At 43.8% G+C, this 12,644-nt stretch overlaps 1 protein-coding gene across 2 annotated transcripts in view; it reads right to left on the reverse strand.

Annotated features, from left to right (window-relative positions):
* The window catches only part of kifap3a (kinesin-associated protein 3a), a 118,113-nt gene that overhangs the window by 103,364 nt on the left and 2,105 nt on the right, over window positions 1-12,644 (reverse strand). The gene's annotated exons all lie outside the window — the stretch shown is intronic.

Raw genomic sequence — 12,644 nt, forward strand, 5'->3', positions numbered from 1 at the left:
AATTCCAAAGAACCATTGATTTATAGTGATAAAGACACCCAAATTGTGGTTACCATACAAATCGCCATTATTTACCACACGATTGGAACTGCATGATGAGGCTAATCTGGCTAACTACATAAAAAAAGAAAGAACTTTTTATATTGGTTTTATTGTCTCCATATAAGAAAAAATAGGTGAAAGTGTTTCAATTGAGACTAAACCTTCTTAGTTTTGAAATAAATGACCAGAAAAAGAGAAACTACAATGGGAAACAGAAGGAGCCACTCAACACAAGAACGGCCTCTATGCAGTAGAAAACAAGCCATGCGTCCCATGATCACTGTTTGAAATTGAGCCATGGGAGGAGCCATGCCTCAAGAGGAGGGATAGTATAGCCCCAGAGGTCTCCAAACCTACTTTAAATTTTTTTGCAGAAACTGTCTCACCTGCATTAGACACAACTCTCAAGGCAATGAACGACCCAAGCGCGGAACAAGGCAAACAGGGACATATCCCTTCGAGGTTCTGAACATGGATTTCATCGAACTGAACCAAAGTGGCACATACAAGTACTGTCTGGTGATCATTGACAGTTACCAAGTGGGTTGAGATGCCCATCAAGAAAGCTGAAGAGAAAGGAGAAACAGATTCTCTCACTCAGTGGTTATGCAAAATGTTCCAAGAAAGAACTGTGATGAATGCAAATGATCTGCCAACATCTGCCTCCCACACAGAAGGTCCTGTCCCCAGCCGACCTGGTACTCATCAAGGTGATAAAAGGAAAGTGCTGGTCTCATCTCACGTTGGGACAGGACCTCACCATGTGATTTTGACCGCTAACTTCACCAAGTTGGACACCACCGTCAAAGCTGATGAACGAGTGTTGGAGCTCACGACCATGATCCAGTGTGGGGCTCGGATGTCCCCCTCGAACACAAACACTGGTCAGTCTCCTCCAAAATCCTGATGGCTCTGTTCCCCTGGTACTCGTCAAGGAACAGCAAAGAACACTCTACGTCTGGAAACCATTGACTCCAGATTCCAGGCCTATGTCAACGCATCAATCCGACTACAACAAGGCCGAGAACTCCAAATCACCGCCGTCAAAATCGAAGAAAGAGACACCTGGATACATCAGTCCCACTGTGGACAAGTACAAGAATGAAGTGGTTGGTCATCGTCATCACCACTCTGTGTTCCACCACATGGGGGGAACCTCCCGGAACCTTGGTGCACTCCCGCTGGAGGAGAGTGCCCCACTAGCTGGTTCCGGAGGTGGTCAGGGGCTCTCCAGATCTGAGCCCGTCGGCCAGGACGCCCATCGTCGTCCAGGTCCCGTTGATCACCCTACAGCTTGCTCACTTGGGGATACAGGGGACCGACTGCGGGAGATCCGGTTCCGCAACGGGGTGGCTTGACTGGTTCCTCTCTTGTTATCCTAACCTGTTGTTTGCCCTGCTTCTCAGCTTTGATCAAACGTACCGTTGATGCCAGTCAAACGTACCATGATTGTCGGTTTGATTTGTCGGTCTGGACTCCGGTTCGGGGTAATTTGTGGAGGATTTTGTTCAGAAGTAGCGTTGCTAACAAACGAGGTTCCGATATTTTTATACCGTATTTTCACGACTATAAGGCGCACATAAAAGTCTAAAATTTTCTCCAAAATAGACGGGGCGCCTTATAATCCAGTGCGCTTTATATATGGACCAATACTAAAATTGTTATCACGATAAAATAAAATAAATCAGTCGATAGGACAACTACGGCAAGCAGCCCCCGACTCTACTATTTCCCATAGACAAAGTACTGCGCAGTGACTGCTGGGATATAGAGTTCTTAATACACCCAGTTCTTCAATACACCCAATATGACGGAGAGCACACTAATTTGGTGCTCGCCGTCATTTCGGCTGTACTTACAAAATAAATCCTGCCGCTAGATGTTGGAGTCAACAGAGCATTCAAAGCTAGACTGTGAACTATATATATACACACACAACTACGCCAAGCAGCCCCAGACTCTACTATTTCCCGTAGATAAAGTACTGCGCAGTGACTGCAAAAGAAATCCTGCCGCTAGATGTTGGCGTCAATGGAGCATTAAAAGGTAGACTGCGAACTATATATATATTATATATATTAACTCGGAGCTTGCCGTCATTCCCGGAGGCTTGAGAACTACAACCGCTATTTCGCTTTGAGGTTCGGTTAGCCATTTTTCATTGCTTTCAATTTGTTCTTTTAATACATACTTGTCTAGACAGTTTCACATTCTTCATTTAGCAACCATCTATCATCTTCTATTTGTACTTGTAGCTTATTTCTCAGTTCTTTTATGTCATCCATTTTATTAGCTAGTAGTACAGTCTTTAATGTTACAGTTTCTTGCTTGCAACTCGCCGTCTTTTCCTTTTCCATCCGTAGTTCAGCAGCTCGAACAAGCAGGTGCGGGTCAATTTCTCACTGTAGCCTACCAGCCGAAAGATGGTCAACTCAATAGCCATGCTACTTTCTTTCCTCCTTCTTTTCTGTCGCCATCGAAGCCAATGCTGAAAGTCGAGCCTGTTCTGTCGGATTTCTGGCATACGTTTTTATTCGATTTAGTGCTGAAAATGTTCGTTCTCGGTTGTGACAGGCTTCCTTGCTCTGGAGTTGTCCGACCTTTCTTAATGATGTCCATCTTTTTTTTCTCGAAAGTCCGTCTTGAAATTGGCTTTGACAGTAAATCTGCAAACATTTTTCTCCTCCTTCAGCCATTGCGGGTTGACAAAACCGCTATTAAATCAACACAACAATATATTTGCTTGTGCAGCTCGCTCCAGATACAGTTTGGCAGCTCTGGCTAGTCCACTGTATCACTAGCCAATTATAGTTGGTGAAAGCGATGACGTATCCCTACGCCTGCAAGAAGGCAATGACGTATCTCTATGCCTGTAAGAAGGCCTTGGTGTCACCAAATCGAATTCTGATTGGTTAAAGCAACAGTCTTATCAACGCTTGTTTAATGCAGCAGAGCATGCAGAACTGATTGTGAAGGCATTGAGGCAGATTTCTTTCCCTGGCAACAAATAATGGCTGAAATGTGATTGGTTAAATGCTTCAATATGAAAACACAAATCTGGAAGCAATGCAACCAGGGGGGAAAGCAATGAAAGGAAGCTAACAGACAATTTGGAATTATTTAATAAGTATCCATGGACAAAATATAATTAACATCAGTCTGTGATTCAGATATTTCTTAGGCCAGCAGAGAAGGCTTTGAAGGCCCTGACGGCACACCACTGCTGGATATATATATTGAAGACTAGGACATACAGTGGTACCTCGACATACGAGCAGCTCTACCTACGAGATGCTCGAGCTACGATGAAAAATTTGATCAAATAATTCACCCTAGATACGAGAAAAAAATTGAGATGCGAGAAAGCCAGGTGGCCATGGCACTGTCTTGCCGCATCTCTTTCGTGTATAAAATATATCTACGAGCACGGGGCGGAGCTTTGCATTTCCCCCCGTTAGTCAATGCATAATATTACATACAAAGTGAACAGAGTTGCAGAGTTGTGCAAAAAAAGGCGAACGTTGACAATCAACATTAAGCGCGAAATAATTGAAAAATATGAGTGGTGTACGTGTCATCGAGCTTGCTTTTCCGCCGGCGCAGTGACATTCATGACGAGATGGAGAGCCTTCTTATATAGTGGATAAACAGTTAGCAGGAGATAGTGTGACCGAGTCAACTATATGTGAAAAAGCCAGCGGAATTTACATGGATTTGATAACAACAAAAGGATCTGAAAAGGGGGAGCCTTCCACACCTTCAGAACCCTTTAAAGCGAGTCATGGCTGGTTCGAAAAATTTAAAAAAAGATCTGGAATACACTCGGTAATCAGTAACGGGGAAGCAGCAAGTTCCAATTCGAAAGCCGCGGTGGAATTTATCAAGACATTTGCCTTGATTATCACCCAGGAAAGTTACAACGAAGTGGCAAGAGTTTTTGGATTTTGTAGAAAAGAGGCACCCTGACAAGCTGGCAAGTGGTCGCACGTTATCGTATTGTGATGACATTTGTGCGCGGCATTTTCGAAATATTTTGAAGGGAAGGCAGAATCAAACAACTCTTGATGCATTCGTTTTGAAAACTCTGGCTGAACGTCTGGATGGAGTCAACCCGTAGAACAGAGGTAAAAAAGATTAAAACAAAATTAGAATTCAGTTTTGTGTAAAGTTACATTAAACGTTTGTTTGAGTGTGTCTGTATATATTAATCCAAGTTAATTTAAATTTGTTTGTCCGGCTACGAGTGTGTTGCCGGGGATAAAAAAAACCTGTTAATCCCCAATGCTTACCATTATTATTTTTATTTCTACTATTGTTATTATTAGTAGTAGTATTAACAACTCAATTATGCACGCCTGTTCTTTTAAGTCGTATTAGCCTGGCTTGTTCAACATTCATTGTTAACACACCTGCTCTAGAGCTTGATAATAACAAAAAAATCATTTCATCTTCAAAATAGCTAAAAAGAGCAGTGAGTACTGTGATCGTTCACCACTTCGCGGCTGCATTACATTGGGGTTATTTATATGAAGTATTAAAAAAAAAGTTTTTAAAAATGTCAAAATTTACACTGATACACGCAAGCGGAAGACGATGGATAAAAAATGGCGTTAGTCAGGGCTCTGCTTCTTCGGCGCTGAATTGGGTGGCACTCAGCGCTGAAGAAGCCATATTTGGCCATAGAAGAATGCTATAAAAAGGCAAAGAAAGGCGACATCTTGCCATCTGCTGTTTTGTTGCGAGTGAGTTTCCCGTCGCACACACAACCTGTGGAGAAATAATACACAGACTATTCCAGCTTTGTTTTGATTTTTAGAGGAGATCTTGAATATGGAACGCAGTTTCCGACAGCGTCTCTAGGAGATTGATTACAACATGGTCGAAGCCATTGGCATTCCATTCAATTAAAGTTCCACTCAGGCCTCGCCATGGTCGACCAAAGAAGTTGAGTGTCCGCGCTCAGCGTTATATCTAGAGGTTGTTTTTGAAAATATAGATAGATAAAACGATAACGATAATTATCGTCAAGTAATTTTTGTGAACAATAATAATAAAAACTTTCAATACAAATTTGATAATTTTAAAATGGAATTACACCACCCGACGACCACAAAAAGGGGCGCTGATGCAACATTGATGCCAGTTCAAGACGAGCGTTCAGCAGAAGTTGTCGTTTTCTGACTTTTAGACATATTACTCCAATAGTTGTCACTTTCGAACAAGAATACAACGAAAAAAAATCTAATTGGAATTGTTTTTTCAAAATCAAGGCTACTTTCATCTGGCCAGTCAGAGCACGTTTAACTAGGTTTAAACGGCATCGCCTGAGGTAAGATGGCCGTGCCCTGACCTATGTAAGATGGCCGTTTCCCGAGCGAACAGTGACGGGAACGTGAGTTTTTTCACGTTTAATGCGCGATAGGTATATTTTTCTTGAATTTCATTGGTAGACGTCAAAATACATTTTGATTAGCGTTTTATCTGTTCATAGTTTCTCTATTTTGAAATAAATTACTGTATCGGCCGCAATGTCTTGCGTCATGACATCACTGCGCCATTGCGTTGTGACGTCAACGTGTCATGGCTTCCTCTACTTGCAGTTTCGTGCATGTCGTGTTTTTATGTGCATATAAGCCGTACCCTCGATTCAGTCATCATTTTATGCCCGACAAAACCAGCTTATATGCGAGTAAATACGGTAAGTGAATCGCTTAACCCATATTTATTAACCAATGGTCCTCATTTGAGGACAGCCTGTAATATCTTTTAATCCTTGATGTCAAGGAGTTTCCCCATTCTAGTGCAAATGTTCTGAAAAAATTGCATAAATCTAAAGCTCGCGCCGTGGACGGGGGTGGCTGGACGACCCGGGGGGCAATGTGGAAGTTGGGATTCTATTTAAGTGCGGGCAGCAGGCTGATGTCGTTGCACTTATCCGAAAATAGAGCTCCCTGGACGGCTAATTGACAGCTGGATGGCGCAGAAGAAGGAAGTGGAAGTTTAATTTCCCCCTAAACAATGACGGCAATAACGATAAAGAACATGGTCTTAGTTTGAAGCAAAGTGTACCAGACATTGATGACAACACAGTCATAGCCAACCAGTGGTGGACGGTCTGGGCCTGCAAGGCCTTCTCTGCTGGCCTAAAAAATATCTGAATCACAGACTGATGTTCATTACATTTTGGTCCATGAATACTAATTAAATAATTCCAAATTGTCTGTCAGCTTCCTTTCATTGCTTTTCCCCTGGCTGCGCTGCTTCCAGATGTGTTTTCATAACCAAAAACCAATCACATTACAGCCATTATTTGTTGCCAGGGTCAGAAAACTACCTGGAGGCTTTCACAATTAGTTCCACAGCCACTGTAGCATAAAAATAAGCATCGATAAAACTGTTGCTTTAACAAATCAGAGATCGAGTTGGCGACACCAAGGCCTTTTCACAGGCGTAGGGATATATGTCATCGCTTTCACATACTGTGATTGGCTAGTGATAGAGTGTACTAGCCAGTGCTAGCAAGCTGTATCTGTAGCGAGCTGCACAAGCAAATTTATGCTCATCTCATTTTCTGCACCGCTTTATCCTCATTAGGGTCACAGGCAATGTTCCCTCTAATTTTTCGTTGGTCTGAGCAGAAAGTCAACCTCCCTGAGCGCACCGAGTACCAGTGTGAGCGACATCATCGGTACTCGGATGATTCGCCTAAAGACGTTTCGCCGACGGACGTTTGACAGACGGGCAGGTCGCCAAATGAACGTTCGGCGGAACGTCCATTCGGCGACCTGTCCGTCTGTCAAACGTCCGTCGGCGAAACGTCTTTAGGCGAATCATCCGGTCACGACATCATCATTGCTCGCTATGGGCACACCAGTATCACACCTGCCACAAGCAGGTGCATGTCAATGTTCCCTCTAATTTTTCATGTAAAACATGCTGTAAAACACGAAAAACATAAGTGGACAGAGCTACTGCCACTGGCTGCCGCTTAAACGGCGCCATCATGGGGAAAGGGGTAAAAAAAAAAAAAAAAAAAAAAATCCGATTTTTTTTTTACTGCGCGCCATATGATTGCTGCTGCGCAGAGAATAATAATAATAATATAATAATAATAATCGGACATAGGCCCTGTCGTCATTATCACAACACAAAAGCCTACTTGTCATCACACGCAGAAACTGCGTGTGACGAAATTGATGGTGCTTCTCCATAAGCTACGTTTAATCGGCAAAAGACCTAATAAGTGTAAGTTACGGACTTGTAATTTGTCATTCCGCTGTTGAGGATACAGGTCGCTTACCTCTCGCTTACCGCTCACTGTCTTCCACTTACCTTTCCTCAGTCAGCTAGTAGGAGGCAGATCACCAACCAAACATCTGTTCATATACCGCAGAGGGGAATGTGTGTTATGTTAGCGCGAGTTTAGATTTCTGATGGATGTGGGGAAAAAACTGTCCTTAAGCCTATTTGTCCGTGCTTTGTGGGACCTATAGCGTCTGCCAGAGGGCAGCAGCTGGAACAGATTGTGACCAGGGTGGTAAGGGTCCCCTATGATGTTCTTGGCTCTGCTGAGGTAACGAGGGCTGGCAATGTCTTCAAGTGAGGGCAGAGAGCAGCCGACAATCCTCTGGGCAGTGTTAATCACTTTCTGCATGGCCTTTTTGTCTGCCGCCGTGCTTCCAGTGTACCACACTGTGATGCCGTACGCCAGGATGCTCTCTACAGTGGTTCTATAGAAGGTTCTCAGAAGATTGGTGCCCAAGTTGTTCTTCCTAAGTACCCTGAGGAAATGGAGTCGTGTCTGAGCCTTCTTCACCACTGCCGTGGTGTTTGTAGACCATGAGAGCTTGTCCGTGACGTGGACCCCCAGGAATTTAAAGGACTGGACCCTGTCTACACATACTCCATTTATGAGGAGTGGGGCCAGATCTGTGCCGTGTTTGCGAAAGTCCAGGATGATTTCTTTAGTTTTCGTGGTGTTCAGTGTGAGATTGTTCACCGAGCACCACGAAGACAAATTGTTGACCTCATCTCTGTAAGCCGACTCATCCCCTCCTGAGATGAGTCCGACCACAGTGGTGTCGTCAGCGAATTTGATGATGGTGTTAGACTGGTGGGTGGGTGTACAGTCGTAGGTGTACAGGGAGTACAGAAGAGGACTCAGTACACAGCCTTGAGGGGAGCCAGTGCTTAGTGTAATGGAGGAAGAGAGGTGGGGACCAAGTCTAACAGTCTGTGGTCGGTTGGTCAAGAAGTCCTTTATCCAGCAGCAGATTGAAGAGGATAGTCCAAGGTGGGAGAGTTTGTCAGTCAGAATGTCCGGTTTTATGGTATTGAAGGCTGAGCTATAGTCAATGAAGAGCATCCTCACGTAGTTCCCAGGGTGTTCCAGGTGGCTCAGTGCTGTATGAAGAGCAATGGCAATAGCATCATCAGTGGACCTGTTTGCTCTATAAGCAAACTGGTGAGGGTCAATTGAGGGAGAGATTGTATTCCTGATATGGCGGGCTACCAACTTTTCAAAGCAAGAAGACGAGAGTAGTGCGCAATTGCGCACGCGCGCAGCTTAGAGGGAACACTGGTCACAGGGGGTGCTGGAGTCAATCCCAGCTGTCTCCGGGTTAGAGGCGGGGGACACCCTGAATCGGTGGCCAGCCGATCGCAGGGCATGAGGAGACGGACAACCATGCACACTCACACCCATACATAGGGGCAAATTAGGGTGTCCGGTCAGCCTACCATGCATGTTTTTTGGAATGTGGGAGGAAACCGGAGTACCCAGAGGAAACCTACGCAGGTCCAGAGAGAACATGCAAACTACATACAGGTGGACGTGACCTGGATTTGAGCCCAGGACCCCAGAGCTGTGAGGTTGACGTGCTAACCACTAGCGCCACCGAGCCGCCCCAGCAAAGATATTGTTGTGTTGCTTTAATAGTGGTTTTGTCAACCCACAATTGCCGAAGACGGAGATGATGGATTTGGTTGCAAATTTACTGTCAAAGCATTTCAAGACAGATTCAAGAAAAACTGGACACCATAAAGAAAGGTCGGACAACTCCGAAGCTAGTAAGCCTGTCACAACAGGAACGGACATTTTCAGCCCTATATCGAATAAAAGTTTATGCCAGAAGTACGACAGAACAAACTCGGCATTAGCTTCGATGGCGATAGGAAAGATCTTCTTGATGGAACTGAAATGCACGGATAATCTGTACGACAGTGTAATGGAAATCTTCTTGGGGAAAGAAACGAGGATGGATTTTGTGTACAAATAAAAAGGATTTTTGGTGAGTAAAATGTGGCTATATTGCTAAATATTTAAATTTTATGAGTTTAATATTGATGCTGTTATATGTGTCGCAGCTGTAGCTGCAGTAAAGGTTTTATAGCCATTAAATAGTTATTGAGGGTTGGATTGATTTAGACCAGTGGTTCTTAGAGCTACCAAACCCCACCAGTTTCATATGCGCATTCACCGAACCCTACTTTAATGTAAAATAAAATATGATATTTTTCAAATTCAAGATATATAAATTCCCCAAAGCACTGATTGGCCAAGCAGTGTCACATGATCATCTGCAGCCAGCAGACATTTTCTACAGTCGCCAGGATTTAATTGCTCTCGGTAGGCGATGCGATATATCCATCACAACAGGTTAGCAACGAACCTACAATATCCCCGAGGACATCGAGACCACCGGGATCTCCGTGGATAGTCAGCCCACTCCGAGTACGACGGAGGCGGTACATACACAACGACTGGTGCTGCTACAGTAGGATCATTAACACTCACAGTTTCCCTGATTTAGAGCTCTTGTCAGTTCGGTGCAGGGCCTTCTATCTACCTAGGGAGCTAACGCTTGTCATTGTAATGGCTGTTTACATCCGGATGCTAACGTTAGCACGGCACTTAGCCTCATGCTAGCGACTGTAAACAAACAGCAGCTTGACCACCCCGATGGAGTCTTTATTGTCGCCGGTGACTTCAACAAAGCATGTTTAAAGACTGTTCTGCCTAGGTTTATCCAGTATGTGAAGTGTCACACCAGAGGAGATAAAACTCTAGACCATGTTTATTCTAACATTAAATATGCTTATAGAGCCACATCTCTCCCTCCCCTTGCTAGATCCGACCAGCTCTGCTTGTCCCTCACGCCCTCATACACCCAACTCCGGAGGCTAACAAGGCCACAAATAAAGACAATAAAAACATGGTGTTGGAATAATGATTAAAACCTTTTGAATCATTATTAGTAATATTTAATTAAAATAGGAAAACATCCTTCGACATAACTGCTTACACTTGCAAGGAGGTACCTTGTGACGTCGTCTTAGTCCCCAAGGCATTCTAAATTGTAGTAACTGAATCATTGTATTTAATCGCGACACTCGAAAAACATGTTTATGTAATCAGTACAATAACACCCTAGATGGTTAGAAAAACAACTGTGTGAGAATTGCCGAAGTAAGCATAAAAGTTGAACAAGGCACCCAAACAACGGTGTGAGGAATTGCATAATATTTTCATTATAAGGTAAACAAAGCATTCTAAAGTAAACCAAGCAGTATTATAATTTAAACATTTTCAACCCTTTTTGACATTCTTCCAACTTTTTCACCCATGACTCCTGGTACTTTTATCCATCATTTGGAACACTTTTGTGGGCATTTTAACCATTTTCAACCCTTTTTGACATTTTTCCAACTTTTTCTCAGTTGCAGGACTGTTTTTCCCGCACCATTTGGGAACTTATTGAACACCACAACCTCCAGGACTACACGGACACTGTACTTTCCTACATCAAAAACTGTACGGACACGGTCACCGTTAATGAACGTGTCTGGATTTTCCTAACCAAAAACCCTGGATGACCAGTGAGACACAGGCGCTCATCAAATGCAGCGCTGCCAGAGCAGACCTGAAGAGAGGCATTAAAAAGGCCAAGGCAGCATATACAAGGAAAATTGAGGATCACTTTACAGAAAATAACCCAAAGATGTGGCAGGGAATACGACACAGTAACAATTACAATGACAATAATGTGTCTCACTAGCAGAGGAACTGAACCGTTACTTTGCCCGCTTTGAGACTGACAAATCGGATTCAGTCTCAACACATCCAACACCCTGCAGCAGTACACTGAAGCTACGGGAACATGAAATGAGAGAGGTACTGCGGACTGTGAACACCAGGAAGGCTGCTGGCCATGACGGAGTACCTGGGAAGGTGCTCAAAGCCTGTGATGACCAGCTGACTGGGGTTTTCCCAAAGATTTTCAATTGTTCCCTGCAACAATCCATCATCCCATCCTGCCTGAAATCTGCCACCATTATCCCGGTCCCTAAAAATTCCACCATTGACAGCCTGAATGATTATGTTGCACTTACGCATGTGATCATGACCAATTCCTAAATCTGTCTTCTCCCGTCTAACAATGTTCAGCATAGAAGGAAGGAGACTAGGGTTTGCGAGTTACTCCACAGATGATTTATTCCTGATATTGATCATTATGGAGCTCCGTGTCTCCGGGTCCCTTTCCCAATATATAAAACCAGCTGAGCGTCGCCATGCTTCAGTGGAGGATTAAAGAGAACAATGGTCCACACCCGCGTTTGCCCAGTTATAGTTATACAAAATTGAATATTCATTCGCTGATTCTAATGATATACGGACTGTCCCATGACAGTGGTAATATATCAAAATGAAATGGCTAAACTAAAATGAATGAATAAAATATATCATATTCTTCATTAGCGATGCCGCAACGTCGGGGATATGCGGGTGTAGCCACGTTTCTGTGATGAGAATAATATTACAGTTCCTAACAAAGCTGTTGGTAACAATGAGAAGTTCCAACGCATCCATTTTGTGGGTGATGGATCGGGCGTTGGTCAAAAAGATACTAGGAAGCGGTGCTCGGTGTGGTTGTTGTTTCAGCTTAGCAGCAAGGCCCACCCGCCATCCACGCTTCTGCTTTCTATCCCTTCGCCGCCTTCGACGTTCTTTGAGTGGGCTGGCTATCCATGGAGATCCCGGAGAGTTTGTTGTGAAATCAGATGTATCGCATATCCTTCCGATAGTGATTAAATCCTGGCAACTGTAGGATAACGAATGACACCGAACTGGAGAGCATAGAGCCGCTGCGTCAGTGCGCGCCGCCATCTTGGAAAAAAACAAACAAACGTGTAATATGGTAGTCATAATAATAGGGGTGATCCCAGTGGCGGTCGGTGGATTTTCTCGTAGCGCCTTCAACGTATCAATCCAACCCTCAAAAACTATTTTATGGCTATAAAACCTCTACTGCAGCTAGAGCTGCGACACAAAAAATAATCAATAAATGAATGCACAAAAATGGGGTAAAATCCACTTCCTAGCAGCAGTTCATGATTAAATACAAATACTGGAGCTTTTCAGACATTAAAAACCAGGCCAGGGGGGCAATTTTCCCGGGAAAAGAGCGATGAACGTCAATGGCGTACAGGCAAACATTGCCCGAAAATGGGGTAAAATCCAGCCGAAAACAGCATTTATTGATTAAATACAAATACTGGAGCTTTTTAGACATCAGAACCGGGCCCAGAGTATCATTTCCCTG

This window comes from Stigmatopora argus, chromosome 24 (genome assembly GCF_051989625.1).
Source record: "Stigmatopora argus isolate UIUO_Sarg chromosome 24, RoL_Sarg_1.0, whole genome shotgun sequence".
In the NCBI taxonomy this organism is placed as follows: domain Eukaryota; kingdom Metazoa; phylum Chordata; class Actinopteri; order Syngnathiformes; family Syngnathidae; genus Stigmatopora; species Stigmatopora argus.